The sequence below is a fragment of the Vicia villosa genome, linkage group LG1, assembly GCF_029867415.1.
Source record: "Vicia villosa cultivar HV-30 ecotype Madison, WI linkage group LG1, Vvil1.0, whole genome shotgun sequence".
NCBI lineage: Eukaryota > Viridiplantae > Streptophyta > Magnoliopsida > Fabales > Fabaceae > Vicia > Vicia villosa.
Window position 1 is genome coordinate 207,932,917 of NC_081180.1, and position 19,659 is coordinate 207,952,575.

The following is a 19,659-nucleotide window of genomic DNA, read 5'->3' on the forward strand; positions in this document are numbered from 1 at the left end:
TCCGCAAATATAAATGCTTAGATGTATGACTAATAGGATTGTGTGATAAGACTTAAAATCAACCGTCAGATCGTTCCTAAATCCAAGGTAAAGATAGCCGAATCTAACATACATCGCACTCACCCACCTCTAGGGTACCCTCCTCTTTGTTGCCTTTCGATATAATGGTGAAGTCCCTCGAACATAGGGATATCTTAGTAATGTTTTCTCCGATAAATATCATCATAGTCCCTTCGATATACAAGATCATAGTCCCGCCGATGTTGCCGATGATGAAATTATCTTGTCCCTCGAGTTGCCTATGAAAATGATGATAGTCCTTTCGAATGCTAAGACATCCTTACATGTTGCCTTCTATGATCACTCGATGACCCTTCGATGTCCTTTAACATCAAATGTATAGGACTACCTACCCACAAATGGTATGGATAGTACTATCACCCAAGGAAAACCTTAAAGAATAGGAAAGACCTTACAAATTAGGGGTAGGTGACTCTTAAGTGCTTGCTCACAACAAATCAACAAATGATTTTCACACCTTTTTTTCAAAAATAATACTTTGTATACATTCATACGAGAACTATTACAAAGTTAATTTTTTTACAACACGCTTTTCAAAGCATCTTCAAAGATAACACTTTGTATATATTCGTACAAGGATCATTACAAAGTTAAACTCTTTTTACAAACTGTTTTTCTAAACACACACCATATTTCAAACAAATAAAACAAAAACAAGTGAGCTAAGCACTTAAGAGCCCATTGATAACCATGGATACAAAGGGTGCTAACACCTTCCCTTTGTATAACCTACCCCGCTGTAACGATCGTTTTTATTTATGTATTTTATTTAATTGTGTGATATGTGAATTAATTGTGAATTATGTGTTTAAGTCATTTTGTGCTATTTATTGAGTATTATTAGTAAATAGCATAAGTTAGTAAGTGTTATGATATATTGGGCCTAAGTCGGTATTAGTAATTGAGATGTGCTAAATAGAGCCCATTAGTAATTTGAGGTTTAGTGAGCATTTAACAAAACAGGAGAATTGAAGGGAATTGGGAATTAGAGCTCATTTGAAAAAATTGTGAAAGAAGATAAGAGAGAAGAGAAGAGGGTGGGGTTATTTCATGCTAAAGGGATGTATTATGATGTTTAGGATGGGTTAGAATGTATGTAGGAACCATGGATTGAATGTTGTAGAATATTAGGGTTTTGTGATGAAATTGTATGAATTATTGGCTGAAAACATATCTTTATTGATGATTGATGATGAATGATGTTAGATGCTGTGATTATATGAGTTTAACTATTGATTGGAATGAGTTTCGGGTGGTGGAAGTGTGGTTACGCAATGCTGTGTGGTTCGGTTATTTTTTTGCATAATCGCACATCCGCTTAGTGGACCTTGCTCGCTACGTAGTGACGTGATTGGGAAGTGATGAATTACTATAAAATTAATGATGTTTAGTCGATGTTTGGGATGTGTGTTGTGTTTGCGTGGATGTTGCATTCATTGAGTCACATCCATTTCATAAAGAGACGGTGGCTTTAATAGTAAAAAGCGACGGTGGCCTTAATGGCAAATAGCGACGGTGTGTCTAATGGCAAATTTTGAGACGGTGGGAGTTTTACTCCAAATGGTACCACATGCATTTGTATAAGTCACGTAACATTTGAATTTCATTTAAATTGCCTTGACTTGTGTTTTAATTGTCGAGATAATGAGATGTTTGTTGTGACGTGATGAAGAGATGTTATTGTGATGCATTTATATTATAATTGTGAATTGAGTATGTTGTCATAAATGATTATCGACATTGTTGTTGTTTTGTAATTTGTTTAGTGATGATAGTTGTTGTAAGATGTTATGTGATGAGAAGTGGTGATATTGTTAGAACAAGATTTATTCTAATCAATAGTCTTAGTTTTGATGATAACAATGTATATGAATTTTGTATGAGATAAGGTGGTACTCTAATTCTATGCAATTTCCATTTCAGGAATAACATAAAGAGTATGCAAAAAATCAGCGCAAGAAGCACTGACTCAAAAGGTTCGGCGTGCAACATCAGAACATGCTCTGGCAAGACATCAGAAGATGGTCAAGCAGAATCAGAACATGGTCCATGGAAGCATCAGAAGAACTTGAGATCAGAAGCAAAAGCACTGAAGTTCTCATGGTATCACGGTAAGAAGCACTTCAAGGTCAGAAGACAAGAAGATGCTCTGCACCAAGCTGTTTGACTCTGATGATATTCAAATGTTGTTTACACAGACATCATATCAGAAGCAAGTACAAGATGGCAGGCTACGCTGACTGACAAAAGGAACGTTAGAAGCTATTAAAGGCAACGTCAGTAGACACAGCGAAAGCAAGGCTCGATGTAGTTGACAAAAGAATGAAACATTAAATGCAATGCTGTACGGATCACGCAACGCATTAAATGCTCCCAAAGGTCATCTTCTCAAACGCCTATAAATAGAAGTTTTGATGAGAAGCTGAATACAACACTTTGTGCAAACATACAGAAACGCTGTCAAATTCAAAAGCTCTCAAACTTCATCTTCAACCTCACTACATTGCTGTTGTAATATCTTAGTGAGATTAAGCTTAAACTTAAAAGTAAAATCACAGTTGTGATAATAGCTTATTAAAAAGCATTGTAACTCTTAAAAGAATTTGTTTACATTAATTTGTAAGAACTAAAGTGATCAGGTTGTGATCAAAATACTCTAGAAATTCTTAGAGGGTGTCTAAGCAGTTTGTTCCTAGAGTGATCAGGTTGTGATCAGAATACTCTAGAAGACTTAGAAGTTATCTAAGTGCAAAACCATTGTAATCTTGTGTGATTAGTGGATTAAATCTTCAGGTGAGGCAAATCACTCCAAGGGGGTGGACTGGAGTAGTTTAGTTAACAACGAACCAGGATAAAAATCATTGTGCAAATTGTTTTTATCTTACAAGTTTTAAAGCTACACTTATTCAAACCCCCCCTTTCTAAGTGTTTTTCTATCCTTCAGATATATGCATGATCTTTACCATTCTTTGAATATTATCATATGTTTCTTTATAATGAATGATATCTCACCCCTTGAGTTTGAATGTTACCCTTTGTTGGTAACGTGCAGGTAATGATGTGGAGTAGTCGTTTACCAATTAGCTCGAGTCGGTGTGTCTATGCTCTGATACGTAGCACTCGAGGAACGTTTATTTGTTTTGATTATGTCGTTATGCTTTGCTGGATTTTGTTGTCGATTTGGCAAGGATATTATGATTTGGATTATATTGGTATTGAATTCTGCTACGATGTTATAAAGTTGTTTGGATTTGAATGACTAATGATGTATGAGTTTTCCTCCGACATAAGTGTGTGTGTCCATGATTTATGAGCATGATTTGTGATTTTTTAAGTTGATATATGTGATGCCTCAAATGTGTTGTTGTTTTTGAGATTTTGCATTCTAACTTTCCTATTGAAATGCAGGGTAGATTTGGGTGTTACACCCCCGAACTCAAAATATTTTAAAAGGTCTTTCCTGTTCTTTTATACCTTTCCTAACTTGATAAAATAAAAGTCGGTGGCGACTCTTGCTATCTGTAATATGTTTTGCAAAATAACAAAACAAAAGGCATTTCTCCCACCGTAGCACAATCCTTGAAACACTGAGTAGGTTGCCTCACTTTTTTGTTCAAGTTATCTTTGATTTTTCCGTGCATTTGTTTCCTCCCACAACTCATCCTAAATGTAAGATTTCAATTAATCCATATTCTATTCATTTGTGATCCTTTTCTGGTTTTAGAGCCAAAATTACTTCTGTGTTGTTTACGAGCTTACTATTGCTTCACTATTTCTGTGTAAAATTTTGTAGTGTGTTTCTTATTGAAGCTTATTTCAGAAGTGAGACATGATTTATCTCTACAGAAGAAACATTTCTTCTATTACACCATATTCAAACAAAAATTATCAATCATTTTTCAAATCATTTTCCCATTTAGGTGATGTAAGTGGCATGTTCTGTGGATGTCAAATCCAGACTTGTTGTCCTGCCCTAATGGTTGAAAAATTGTCCTTTCGTTTAAGAGACAGTGACTGGAATAGTTGCATCATCCAAGTAATAGTAGATATATCACTCTGTTAAGATGACGACTTGTCTCTTTTCTATAAACAAAGATCATTTACAGCTTCAAACTTGAGCTTTCAACAAGGCACATGATAACACAAAATCGTATCACATTTTAGGCTTAATTTACATGAATTATTCCTCCATTTTTATCGCATATATTGCTTCAAGTTGTTATTTTATTGTGTTTTGAGGTATTTATATTTATTCAAGCCAGAACGAAGCTACATGATGAAATGAAAAGCAAACAACTAAAAACAATACACTTCTTCTATGAAGCAGAAGTGTCTGCTAAAGAAATCATGACAGAAGGTTGTTATGGACAACACATGACCTGTTGCATCCTCCATGGAAGAGAAAGTTGTGCCCCTCGGCATACCATGGTTGCGAATGACACACAGATTAATTCAGTTGAAAACAAAAGCAGCCCACGCACTGAAAAAAAGCCCAATCTTCACACGATAAAAGACCAAATCTCACAGGAAAGAGGTCGTGCTTCCTAGATTCTACGGAGTCTAGGTCATACAAGTTGGTCATAAAAGAGAGGCAGTTAGGATCTTTCAAGCTCTCCCCCTTCCGTTATATTTTTGGTATTCTGAGTTCTCTGTTATTTTCAATTCTTACTGCTAGTTTCAATTTCTTTGCACCCATTAATTCCATCTTTTACTTTACCATTCAAAGCAATAATTCCTTGCATTGAGGGATTATTGCACCTTAGGTTAGTTGCTATTTTCGAATTTCAATTGTAATCGAAGAAGAGTTTTGTTCCAGTATTGAAGAATACTTTGGTACTTGAAGAATTATTCCAGTATAAGTTTAATTTCAAGGTTTTTAATATATATGCTTTCAATATTATTTTATTCAGTTACCATGTCTGAATTTATATCTAGTCACTATTTATGTATGTTTGTATTCAAAAGAATGTCTAGCTAATACCCACGCGCTGGCATGTAAGGTCACTGAACCAAAAGGTTCGATAAGGATTCGACTTTAAAACACTAATTAAACATAATTCTTGTTTTGATTTCTAAAATTAATACCAAATTTTTTTGTTACAAAAATAAACTACAAACAAAGGTTTAAAATCAACACAACGAGAGTTTGAGGTCTTTTACAAGATAGTAAATATCAAACATCGACTCTAAATACAACGAGAGCGCTTTAGAGTTGATTATATTTTATTTGATTCTCAAAAAGTAAATTCAGTTAATAAATGATTTAGCGAGAGAAAACTTTAGAGCGGATTTTATATTCTAAATCAATAAGCACGAGAGTGTGAGAAGAGAGTTTTTAATTCAAATAACGTATTCTGAAAAGTGTTTCTATAATTAATTTAGGCCGACCTGGATGTTCGACTATTACATACCAGTACTCTTAGCATATTATTATTAAAATTATATTTAGTTCCCGTTCCCAACAACAAAGAAATCTATAGCTTTATCTAGCATAAGTAACATAAGATCGTACTATATTGATCCTCAGTCTCTGTGGGTTCGATATCTTGTAAAACTTAAACGACTAGACTGTGTACTTGCCGTTAGTATCCTGATATATTTATAAAGTCTCGATCAACACATAAAATTCAATCCATTTCCCTATTAGTTCTCTGAACTACAAAAGCTCTGACTTCTATTAGGGGTATGTAGGCATGAGATTCACAAGGAATCTTTGCGAGCAAGCTAAAACACCAAAAACAATCATATTATCTGTCTTTCTTCAATTCATTCCCTCTCCTATTACAGAGGAGAAACTTTCCAGTAAACAAATCAACAAACAAATCAAATCAAACACAAAACAGCAAAAAGGTTCCCATATAGTACTACGAATACTTAGGGTGCTAATACCTTTCCTATGTATACCCAACCTCCCGAAACCTAGATCTCTATATTAGGTGAAATCCTCACACCTAATCACTTAGGATAGATTGATATCTTTTTTTCCCTTCATCCTCATTAGGATACATTAAAAGTTCGTGTAACTAGGAAACATACCCCCCAAGGTTGCCTTCCTCCTTCCAAATTTCCCGTGAAGGGTTATGTAACAGCCCGAATTTAATTAATTGGCTAATTAAATTAAAATAAGGATTTATTTAATTTGTACGAAGTTTGATAAGTAATTGGATCGTCGGTTAGTGAGAAAACGTGTTTGGATTATTAAGTAAAGTTGGGATTTATTCGGTTAATCGAAGAATTAATAAAGTGGAATATGTTGGAGAAATAATATTAGAAATAATATTATTATTGGATTTTATTTATTTAAGATAAAGTCGGATTTAATTGGATTATTCGGAAAATAATATTAAGGGTAATAATATTATTTGTTGTAGCATAATTATTTATTGAACTACTCTATTTTATTGAATTGGGCCTATTTAGTTAGAAGTTGAATTATGTGGGTTAAGCCCAATATGAATAATATAGTAGGGTTTAAAGAGAGTTAGAGACACCATAACATTTATTCATTTCAAGAGAAGAGGAAGAGGAGAAAGGAGGTTAAGAGAGGAGAAGAGCAAAAGCTAGAGTTTGGAGGAGAAATCAAAGAGGTAAGGGGGAAAGTTCTTATTATTATGGGTTAAGTATGATTGGGTCAATTGGTAGACAAACATGATTTAGGAATTTTTGCTCTTCAATTTTTAGGTTTTTGACATGTTAGATTTTGTTGAAAATTCATAAAATTGATGTTGAAAACATGTTTAGATGTTAGTAGTTGGTACATTGGAGAAATTGAGAATCACATATGTTTAGAAATTAATATTGTTGCATCACTTTACTCTAATGCTACTGTAGCAGCTCGCGATACTGTGTTTTGCAACATACATGATGGTATGAGATTCAGAAAACTTGAACTTTATTTATTAATTGTGTTTTAAGATTTAGTGTTATATTTCAATTTGAAAATTAGAATAGACATAAAATTTAATGTAGTGTTGTATGGTTCCCAACAATACAAGATGTATAGAAAAAGTGTCACACATACTTATCTTATTCAACATGGTTCAAATAGCACTCATGTGAGAGAGAGAATCATTAGCCTATGACAATTGAATATAGAAACTACTACATACTGTAGCGATAGATTATAAATTGACTGGAGGATAACAATTGCTATGTTCTGTAGCGATACATTATAGAACAATTTCTATAATTGTTAAATTTATAATATAATGATTCATTAGTATAATAATAATTATTATTATAATTTAATATTAGTGATAATAATATTATTAGAAGTTTTGAGTGAGAGTGGATTTCTGGATTATTACGCCAATCTAAGTTATTTTAATTTCGTTAAAGTTGTCAATAGAGTTGTTAGAGTTGTCAACAAAGTTATCAGAGTTGTTTTGAGTTATTAAGAGTCATACTTTTAATTATTTTGTGTAACTCTGACATGTTTAGAGTTGTCAGTTTATGATGTCGGTGTTTACATTCTCGCTGGCACTTTAACAATTCATATCTTTTGAACCGTAACTCCGTTTGAGTCTCCGTTCGAAGCGCTAGAAAGCTAGCGCGATTTTCTTTTCAAATAAAATTGTTTTGAGCAATAGAATAATAGAGAGTGGAAATGGAATAGAAATAGAAGTGAATTAAATTAATATAGTTTGATATTAATTGGTTAAACTAATAATTGAATTAATTGCGATGAGTCTATTTAATCAAATTATGTTTGGACTTGGATAACTTATTTGGGTAAATTACGGTATTTTGAGAATTTGTCCGTAATTGTGTTTTTGGCTCGAATATTTATGTTGAGAATAATATATTTCTATGACAATGATGTTGTTTTGATAATGTGTATATTCATATATATGTGGTAAATGTGAATTGACATGAGATAGTATGGATACTAGTGTTAATTGGATTTTGTGAATCGTAATTGATTAATTGACCTTTTATATGTGAATGATATGTATGTGTTGTGAATGTTGTGTACAATTGGTGGCTAATTCATCGAGTTGAATTATTGTGATATGCTAAATGTTAAAATGGTAGAGATGATCTTAATTGCATATGTTTGATTAACATTGTACATACATTCATATCATGGTGTGCCTTGAAACAAAGGTGGTTTGCTTTGAAACAAAAGCGAGGCTTAGATTCTAGAGTGAATCGGAAGCGGTAAACTATATGTTTACATTTTGGTGGGCTTTGGTCTTGTCCGGATCGGAAGCGTGGCTTGGATTCTAGATATTGAATCGGAAAGCGGTGAAACGTTGGGTTCACATTACGGTACCACATGCATAGCGTCACATATCTTGCATTGAGTCACATTAGAATTATGCGATAATTGATTATGTGAAGTTGATGTAGTCGTGATGTGTGTATGAGCTTGATAATTGAAATGAGTGATGTTTGAATACATATTTGATTAAATGTGTGAATATGTGATCATTATGGTTGTGTGCGTAATTGAGAATATAATATTGGAATTGAAATATTATACTCTTTATACTTGTTGTATACTTGATAACATGTGAAATATTGATCGATTATTATTATCTACATGGTTATACATAGTGTGATTAATTACTTGAAATGATGATTTAGCCATTGTATCTTATTATACTTTCTTCATAATGATTCGTATTCTCACCCTTCTATTTTAATGTTGCCTCGTTTGGCGACATGCAGGTTCTGGAGTTAGTAGCTCGCATGTGATCTTAGTCGGAGTTTCTTCCGAGTTATTTGGAGATTAGGTAGTGAGTCGATGCTCTGGTCATGTAACACTGGGTAGACTAGTTATTTGAACTCATGTTTCTACTCGATTATGTATTACGTTTGATTTGAGTACTTGTTATGTTACTACTTGTTGTTTGATAGACTCTTAAGCCAAATATTCTGAATTATGTTTTAATTTATGTTGATATGATTATTGAGACTTGATCATGGTATGGGACATGGATCATTTTATTAAACACATGAGTATTTAGTAGTTTCCGCTGTGAATGCATATTCTTGATAAAGTGTGATTAATTGAGAAGTGTTATTTGAAATGACCAGGTGTATCATATATTGTAAGTAAATGCTGTCGATTTTTAAAGGCTTTTAGTCTTTGAAAACATCGATGTGACACCCTTTTGTTATATGCATGCTTATTCTCTGATTATATGCTTATTTATTTTGGGGTATAAAAGGGGTGTTACATTAGTGGTATCAGAGCCTGGTCGACCAGTTGGTCAATAGTTGTTAATGTCTTTTATCCTGTTGTATTTGATTCGTGTATCTGACACGATCGATACTATTTTGTCTGGTTGTTTTGTTGTTTAGGACGATGGCTACGGGAAGGAATGTTGACATTAATGGTGAGGCAATGATGAGGTGGACTGGTGCGATTGGACAAGCGCCCCAAGAGAATGTCGGTTATGGAGGAAAGGATGAGTTCCGTGATTTTGGAGACTTTCAAAGGTGCAACCCGCCGATCTTTGAAGGAGGGTATAGACCGGACAAAACGCGTGCATGGATAAGAGAAATTGAGAAAATATTCCAAGTCGTGAGTTGTACTGATGTACAGTTGTACTGATGTACAGAAGGTACAGTTTGGTACTCACATGCTGACAAAAGAAGCTGACGTTTGGTGGAGTAATACTGTGCAGAGATTTGGAAGAGAAGGTATTGAAGTTACTTGGACTCTTTTTCATGATGCATTTTTGGGAAACTATTTTCCAGAAGAGGTGCGTGGAAAGAAAGAGGTGAGGTTTCTACATTTGAAACGAGAAGGAGAACAGTTCAGTGGGAAACCGTATGATAACAAGAAGATACAATCTGGTTTTCTCAAGAGGCTAAGTGGGGAAGGGACTCCTACTCCACTTAAGTGTTTCAGATGTGGTGTTGAAGGTCATCGTGTTTCTGAGTGTAAGAAAGAGGTTACTACTTATTTCAAGTGTGGCAGGCCAGGTCACATATTTGCTAATTGTAGAGCTGGTGCGAGGGTGACTTGTTACAACTGTGGTGAGCGAGGTCATATTCGTACCAGATGTGATAAGCCAAAGAAGGAGCAAGCGAAAGGAAAAGTGTTTGCGTTGTCTGGTGCTGAGACTACTACTAAGGATAAGTTAATCTGAGGTACGTGCTTTAATATTGATAATAGTGCAACATATTATTTCATTCTTTGGATTGTGTTATAAGATTGGATCTTGTTTTATCTGTTATGCGTAGAAGTATAATTATTGATACAACTACTATGGCCTTGTTTCTACTTCTTTTACATGGTTGAATTATCCGTTGAGCATCTTTGGTAGAGATTTTGAGAATTGATTTAGGTTGTTTTCCGTTAGACCAAGTTGATGAATTTTGGTATGAATTGTTTGGAGTTGAATCAAGTAATTGTAACTTTAAGGAAGATTTTGAATCTTGGTGTTTTAAGTGATTTCGAGTGCAAGATATGAAGGAACGATATTGTAGTTCCATAATGGAGGTTTATGTTTCATTATGATTGTCGACTGTCTATTGACAAATTGAGGATTTGATCACCCTTAATCTATTGTTGATAGGAGACGAGATCGTATTGGATGAGATAGACTTGTCTTACTAATTTGGTAGTGTATAAAACGACTAGGAAGAAGTTGAAGGGTCAAGTTAAGGAGTTATATGAGAAGAGGTTCATTCGTCTGGGTGTGTAGCCATAGGGTGCGCTTGTTTTGTCGATTAAGAAGAAAGAAGGTTCCCTGAGGTAACATTTCTTGAGGATTTAATTCTAAGAGTAAAGATGATCATGTTGAACATATAAGGATTGTGTTATCGGTGTTGAAAGAAAAAAAATAATGTGCTCAGTTTTTTGAATGTGAGTTTTGGTTGGAAGAAGTGAATTTTCTTGGATATGGGATTTCGAGTTGAGGTGTGTTGATGCAGATATCGATAAGTGGTAGCTTATGCTTCAAGGTAACTTAAAGTACATAAGAGGAATTATTCGATGTATGTATTGGAGTTGTTTGTCGTTGTGTTTGTTTTGGACTGTAAGAGGCATTGTTTGTTTGGATCAAGGTTTGATGAGTTGAGTGATCATAAGAGTTGAATATGAGGTAAACAAGACGAGTAGAATTTCGAAGGATTTTAATCTTTGGTTTGAATTACCATCCTGGAAAAGTGAAGGTTGTGGCCGATGCATTGAGTAGGAAATAATTTTATAAGTTATGTTGAGGACTCAAGAATTGGCAATCGTTGAAACGATTTAGAGAGTTGAGTTTGGTTGTGAAGCGAAGTCTTCATGTGTTAAGTTGGTATGTTGAAGCCTACTTGTGATATTTTGACAAGATGCTATTGATTAATCAAGGAAAAAGAGAATTTTGGATGAGGAACATCGTAATGATTTGAGTATTAATCATGGTGTTAATGATCTATCGAGATTTGAGGAAATGTGTAGTGGTAAAGTATGAAGAGGGATATACCAGGATTGTATATTTGAGTTGGATTTGTCAGGAACCCTTTCGTTTGGTGCAACAGTTATCTATTTTCGAGTGGAAGTGAGATAGTATCTCTATGGATTTTGTTTCGAGATTGGCGAGGCATCGAGTAATTGTGAAGTGAGTTGGGTCAGTGGGGATATTTGACGAAATGTGCTCGTTTTATTCCGATGAAGATGGATTATTCGATGGATAAACTTGATAAGTTTTACATCGAGAGAACAGTGTGTTTGCATGGTATTTCATTTGGGTATTGGAATGACATCTTTTATAGCTTTGTAAGGTTGGAGACGTAAAACATTTTGTTTTGGTATGAATCTGGAGAGAGTAGACGTGGTTTCAGTGTTAAGATGACCGTGTCGACTGAATTTTCGAGGACGAAAATCTTTTAAGTGGGGGAGAGTTGTAACAGCCCGAATTTAATTAATTGGCTAATTAAATTAAAATAAGGATTTATTTAATTTGTACGAAGTTTGATAAGTAATTGGATCGTCGGTTAGTGAGAAAACGTGTTTGGATTATTAAGTAAAGTTGGGATTTATTCGGTTAATCGAAGAATTAATAAAGTGGAATATGTTGGAGAAATAATATTAGAAATAATATTATTATTGGATTTTATTTATTTAAGATAAAGTCGGATTTAATTGGATTATTCGGAAAATAATATTAAGGGTAATAATATTATTTGTTGTAGCATAATTATTTATTGAACTACTCTATTTTATTGAATTGGGCCTATTTAGTTAGAAGTTGAATTATGTGGGTTAAGCCCAATATGAATAATATAGTAGGGTTTAGAGAGAGTTAGAGACACCATAACATTTATTCATTTCAAGAGAAGAGGAAGAGGAGAAAGGAGGCTAAGAGAGGAGAAGAGCAAAAGCTAGAGTTTGGAGGAGAAATCAAAGAGGTAAGGGGGAAAGTTCTTATTATTATGGGTTAAGTATGATTGGGTCAATTGGTAGCCAAACATGATTTAGGAATTTTTGCTCTTCAATTTTTAGGTTTTTGACATGTTAGATTTTGTTGAAAATTCATAAAATTGATGTTGAAAACATGTTTAGATGTTAGTAGTTGGTACATTGGAGAAATTGAGAATCACATATGTTTAGAAATTAATATTGTTGCATCACTTTACTCTAATGCTACTGTAGCAGCTCGCGATACTGTGTTTTGCAACATACATGATGGTATGAGATTCAGAAAACTTGAACTTTATTTATTAATTGTGTTTTAAGATTTAGTGTTATATTTCAATTTGAAAATTAGAATAGACATAAAATTTAATGTAGTGTTGTATGGTTCCCAACAATACAAGATGTATAGAAAAAGTGTCACACATACTTATCTTATTCAACATGGTTCAAATAGCATTCATGTGAGAGAGAGAATCATTAGCCTATGACAATTGAATATAGAAACTACTACATACTGTAGCGATAGATTATAAATTGACTGGAGGATAACAATTGCTATGTTCTGTAGCGATACATTATAGAACAATTTCTATAATTGTTAAATTTATAATATAATGATTCATTAGTATAATAATAATTATTATTATAATTTAATATTAGTGATAATAATATTATTAGAAGTTTTGAGTGAGAGTGGATTTCTGGATTATTAGGCCAATCTAAGTTATTTTAATTTCGTTAAAGTTGTCAATAGAGTTGTTAGAGTTGTCAACAAAGTTATCAGAGTTGTTTTGAGTTATTAAGAGTCATACTTTTAATTATTTTGTGTAACTCTGACATGTTTAGAGTTGTCAGTTTATGATGTCGGTGTTTACATTCTCGCTGGCACTTTAACAATTCATATCTTTTGAACCGTAACTCCGTTTGAGTCTCCGTTCGAAGCGCTAGAAAGCTAGCGCGATTTTCTTTTCAAATAAAATTGTTTTGAGCAATAGAATACTAGAGAGTGGAAATGGAATAGAAATAGAAGTGAATTAAATTAATATAGTTTGATATTAATTGGTTAAACTAATAATTGAATTAATTGCGATGAGTCTATTTAATCAAATTATGTTTGGACTTGGATAACTTATTTGGTTTATCGGTAAATTACGGTATTTTGAGAATTTGTCCGTAATTGTGTTTTTGGCTCGAATATTTATGTTGAGAATAATATATTTCTATGACAATGATGTTGTTTTGATAATGTGTATATTCATATATATGTGGTAAATGTGAATTGACATGAGATAGTATGGATACTAGTGTTAATTGGATTTTGTGAATCGTAATTGATTAATTGACCTTTTATATGTGAATGATATGTATGTGTTGTGAATGTTGTGTACAATTGGTGGCTAATTCATCGAGTTGAATTATTGTGATATGCTAAATGTTAAGATGGTAGAGATGATCTGAATTGCATATGTTTGATTAACATTGTACATACATTCATATCATGGTGTGCCTTGAAACAAAGGTGGTTTTCTTTGAAACAAAAGCGAGGCTTAGATTCTAGAGTGAATCGGAAGCGGTAAACTATATGTTTACATTTTGGTGGGCTTTGGTCTTGTCCGGATCGGAAGCGTGGCTTGGATTCTAGATATTGAATCGGAAAGCGGTGAAACGTTGGGTTCACATTACGGTACCACATGCATAGCGTCACATATCTTGCATTGAGTCACATTAGAATTATGCGATAATTGATTATGTGAAGTTGATGTAGTCGTGATGTGTGTATGAGCTTGATAATTGAAATGAGTGGTGTTTGAATACATATTTGATTAAATGTGTGAATATGTGATCATTATGGTTGTGTGCGTAATTGAGAATATAATATTGGAATTGAAATATTATACTCTTTATACTTGTTGTATACTTGATAACATGTGAAATATCGATCGATTATTATTATCTACATGGTTATACATAGTGTGATTAATTACTTGAAATGTTGATTTAGCCATTGTATCTTATTATACTTTCTTCATAATGATTCGTATTCTCACCCTTCTGTTTTAATGTTGCCTCGTTTGGCGACATGCAGGTTCTGGAGTTAGTAGCTCGCATGTGATCTTAGTCGGAGTTTCTTCCGAGTTATTTGGAGATTAGGTAGTGAGTCAATGCTCTGGTCATGTAACACTGGGTAGACTAGTTATTTGAACTCATGTTTCTACTCGATTATGTATTACGTTTGATTTGAGTACTTGTTATGTTACTACTTGTTGTTTGATAGACTCTTAAGCCAAATATTCTGAATTATGTTTTAATTTATGTTGATATGTTACTACTTCGTCTAGGGTTCTACTCGCATAGTATATGACATGTAGTTTCTTATCCTTTCTTTGCCCTAGAACGGCTCCTACAGCATAATCACTCGCGTCACACATTATTTCGAAAGGCTCGTTCCAGTCGGGAGGTTGCATAATTGGTGCGGAGATTAGTGCTCGTTTAAGTGTATGAAATGCTTCAGTGCATTTATCGGTAAAAATGAATTCGGCGTCTTTCATTAGTAGTTCAGTTAAGGGTTTTGTTATTTTAGTGAAATCCTTAATGAAACGTCGGTAAAAACCAGCGTGTCCTAGAAAACTTCTTATTTCTCTAACAGTTTCGGGAGGTTGAAGGTTTTCGATAATTTCGATTTTTGCTTTATCTACTTCGATCCCTCTATCAGATACGATGTGTCCAAGTACAATTCCTTGTCGAACCATGAAGTGGCATTTTTCCCAATTAAGGACTAGGTTTACGCTTACGCATCGTTTAAGTACCAATTCAAGGTTCTCTAAGCATTTTTCAAAACTTCCTCCACAGACCGAGAAGTCGTCCATAAAGACCTCCATTATTCCATCTAGGAAGTCTCCAAATATTGCCATCATGCATCTTTGGAAGGTCGCGGGTGCATTGCAAAGCCCAAAAGGCATTCGTCTATAAGCGAATGTACCATAAGGACAGGTAAACGTGGTCTTCTCTTGGTCGTGAGGGTGGATAGGAATTTGGAAAAATCCGGAGTATCCATCCAGATAACAGAAATGCGAGTGTTTAGCTAGGCGTTCGAGCATTTGATCTATGAAAGGTAAAGGGAAATGGTCTTTTCGGGTAGCTTTGTTTAGCTTCCTATAGTCAATGCACATTCTCCATCCAGTTTGGGTACGTTGTGCTATAGATTCGCCTTTTGCGTTAGTGATTACAGTAACGCCTCCTTTCTTTGGTACGACATGAACAGGACTAACCCATTTACTATCGGATATAGGATATATTATTCCGGCTTCTAGCAGTTTTTGGATTTCCTTTTTAACCACATCGCTCATAATAGGATTTCTTCGCCTTTGATGTTCTCTAGAGGTTTTACAATCGTCTTTGAGCATAATGCGGTGCATACAGAGGGAAGAACTTATTCCTTTCAAATCTGATATGTTATATCCTAAAGCGGTTGGGTATTTTCTTAGGACAGTAAGTAATTTTACAGTCTCGGTTTGTCCTAAGTTGGCGTTCACTATAACTGGTCGGTTTAGTTCTTCGTCTAGGAATTCGTATCTAAGATCGGTAGGCAATGTTTTCAGTTCTATAGCAGGCTTCTTCGGTCCAAGTATAGGATCAGGAGTTAGTGCCAAACATTCACTCAGGTGGTTATCTTGATATTCCCCACGCCAGTTGTCATCTTCAAGGATTGGCGGTATAGGAATTTTTAGGATCTCGGTTTCTTTATTTGGTTCTGATTGTACTTCATTAACACACTCGTCGATTATGTCAGCAGAGCAGCATGTGTGAATTATAGAAGGTGCTTTTAGGAATTGGGAAAGGATAAATTCTATTTTCTCTTCTCCTACTTCGAAAGTAAGCTTTCCTCGCTTGACGTCTATAATTGCACCAGCGGTTGCTAAAAATGGTCTTCCTAATATGATCGGGATGTTAGAATCTTCTTGGATATCCATAATGATGAAGTCAGTTGGGATGTAGAATTGACCAACACGAACAGGGATATTCTCTAACATTCCTACAGGGTATTTGACTGAACGGTCAGCTAGTTGAAGAGACATTCTCGTTGCTTTTTGTTTGATAGGATTTCTTTTAGGAATTTAGCGTACGAAGGCATTTCAGTTATGGCTTCTGTGAATGGTATGGTTATGTTTTATTGTTTCAGAAGTTCTACAAATCTTTTAAATTGCGCTTCGGTTTTTGATTTAGCTAATCTCTGAGGGTAAGGAATTGGTGGCTTATAAGGTGGTGGTGAAACATAAGGTTTTTCTTTTTCAGGTTCCACTTCGTTATTGTTCTCATCAGTCTTAGCAGTTTGGTCATCAGTTGATGTCTTTTGGGTTTCCTTTGGCTCTTGTTGTGACATGGGTACGTTTTGAGTTCTAGGATCAATGGGTCCATCGTAATTCGTTCCACTTCGTAGTGTTATCGTGTTCGCATGTCCTTTAGGATTGGGTTGTGGTTGAGCAGGAAACGTACCAGCAGGGGCAGCAGTAGGTGCTTGTTGTTGAGCTACTTGTGAGATTTGAGTTTCTAACATTTTGTTATGCGTAGCTAAGGCATCTACTTTGTTCGATAGTTGTTTTAGTTGCTCGCTATTGTGAATGTTTTGATTCAGGAAGTCCTTATTGGTTTGTTGTTGGGAAGCTATAAAGTTTTCCATCATGATTTCAAGATTCGACTTCCTAGGGGTGTTTTGAGCAGCTACAGGCGCTTTTTGGTAGCCAGGTGGCACAGCAGGTGCTTGTCCAGGTGCGTACAATGCGTTGTTATTTTTATAAGAAAAGTTCGGATGGTTTTTCCATCCAGGGTTGTACGTGTTAGAATAAGGGTTTCCTTGAGCATAGTTTACTTGATCAGATGGGACTCCAGTCAAGAGTTGACATTCGGCAACTACATGTCCAGACAATCCACAAATCTCGCAGTTAGGTGTTACAGCAGCAGCGGTGGCTGAAGGAGTGATGGTCAAGTTCTCGATCTTTTGAGTTAAAGCGTCTACTTTAGCGTTAACGCGGTCTATACCACTTACTTCGTACATACCTCCTTTGGTTTGGGCTTTCTCTAGAGCGGCTCGTTCTTCACCCCATTGGTAATGGTTTTGTGCCATGTTTTCTATGAGGTTATATGCTTCATCATGAGGTTTGTCCATTAATGCTCCGCCAGCAGTGGCATCTATAGTCATTTTAGTGTTATATAGGAGACCACCATAGAAAGTATGGATGATCAGCCATGGTTCGAGTCCATGATGAGGGCATAGTCTAAGCATGTCCTTGTAACGTTCCCAAGCTTCGAAGAGTGATTCGTTATCTTTCTGGGTAAATCCGTTGATTTGACCTCTGAGCATAGCAGTTTTTCTAAGCGGAAAGTATCTCGCTAAGAATACTCTCTTCAATTCGTCCCATGTAGTTATGGAATTAGAAGGTAGGGATTGAAGCCACGCTCTAGCTCTATCTCTCAAGGAGAAAGGAAAGAGACACAATCGAATAGCTTCGGAACTAGCGTTGTTAGCTTTGACAGTGTCGGCGTATTGCACGAACACAGATAAATGGAGGTTGGGGTCGTCTGCAGGGCTTCCAGAGAATTGATTCTGTTGAACAGCTTGGACCAACGAAGGTTTCAGCTCGAAATTGTTCGCCTCAATCACAGGTGGTGCGATACTTGAGTGCGGTTCAGCGCGCGAAGGAGCGGCATAATCTCTAAGAGGACGAAGAGCATCCATCTCTAACATTGGGGTGATTTGATTGATTTGATCAGTAAAAGTCAATTCCTGATTAATCGGAATTGGTGCTACTTCGGGAAGATTGCGAGCTCGACGTTTGACGTTAATGAAACGTTCGATCTCGTTAATTCGTTGTATTAAATCTCCTCCTTGTGAATGAGTATTTGGCATACAATCGTTCAGAAAGAAAGGGAAGAATTGTCCTAGTCTCTACGGTGTAACAGTGAGTTACGATATCGACTTAAATAATCCCCGGCAACGGCGCCAAAAACTTGATCGCGACTTTACGTGTCTATAAATCTGATGACTGCAAGTGCACAGTCGTGTCGTGTAGTTTTAAAAGATATCGAATCCACAGGGACTATGAATCGATCTACCGTTATCTAAGGTTACTATGTAAAGCTAGGGCTACTAAAATTTTGATTGTTCCTAAGGGAGAGTGATTGTGAGAAATAAAGAATATAATAAAAGACAGATATCAGTATGTATTTCGTTTAACTTAAGGTGATCCGAAGGTCCATTGGCTTTTGCATAATTTAATTAAAAATCTTTACCAATTCAATTGGTTAAAAATCCTCGTCTCAAACTTTCGCTCTGTTGATTTAGATTACTATCCTAATCCTAATGTACGCTTTCGCCATCCCATTAGATTTTAGAAAAGCTTTTTGGAAACAACGTAATTAATAAAATGCCTATTTTATGAAGTTGTTATCTATTTAAATCTCCTAATCTCAAACTTTCGCTCTGTTGACTCGGAACAAGTTAATATCCCTAACGTACGCTTTCGCCATCCCGCTCGGGTGTAAAAACAATTTTTGAAAATAAATAAGTCCCAATTAGTTTTAATACGCTTTCGCCATCCTTAAAACTAATGTCCTATGTCTACTATCTGATTAAAGATCTCAAACTTTCGCTCTATTGATTTTAACCTTTGACCGTCTCAAAACCTCAAACTTTTGCTCTATTTATTTTAAGACTTACTAATTAGATTAGACATATGAACCAAAAATAAGTGATAGTTAACAAAACATAATTAAGCCAATTTATTTCGGATCCCACAGTTAACTTACTTTACATACCGATACCTTAGTAACTTAGCCAGACATATCAATACGGTTAAGCATGCATAAATTAATTTGGCTTATAATAAAAGGCATGTTAATTGGCATATAATATATCATGCAAATAAATATATAAAAGCAATAAATAATAAACCTGAATTAAATAAACTGAAACTGAATCTTCGAGTACCGAACTTCCACCACAGGTTGGCTGGATCGTTCTTCGGAATTTAAACGGACAGAAAATAAAACAAGGAAAATAAAAGGCGATAAATCTAACGTAAGGCTAGATTTATAAAAGGTTCACAACAATTTCCGGTGTAGAAATCGTTGTGAGAAAAATAACTGTTTGAATTAAAGGAAAGCAGAAAATATAAGGCACGGTACAATTTCGGCAGCACTTCGTTAGCAGGAAATCAGACAGG

The 19,659-nt window shown here is 34.9% G+C and overlaps 1 non-coding gene across 1 annotated transcript; it reads left to right on the forward strand.

The window, feature by feature from the left end:
- The first annotated feature begins 17,691 nt into the window (after positions 1-17,691).
- Positions 17,692-17,798, forward strand: LOC131645309 (small nucleolar RNA R71). The gene has a single exon (XR_009296939.1). It is a non-coding gene; the product is annotated as a small nucleolar RNA R71 (small nucleolar RNA).
- Positions 17,799-19,659: the final 1,861 nt, after the last annotated feature.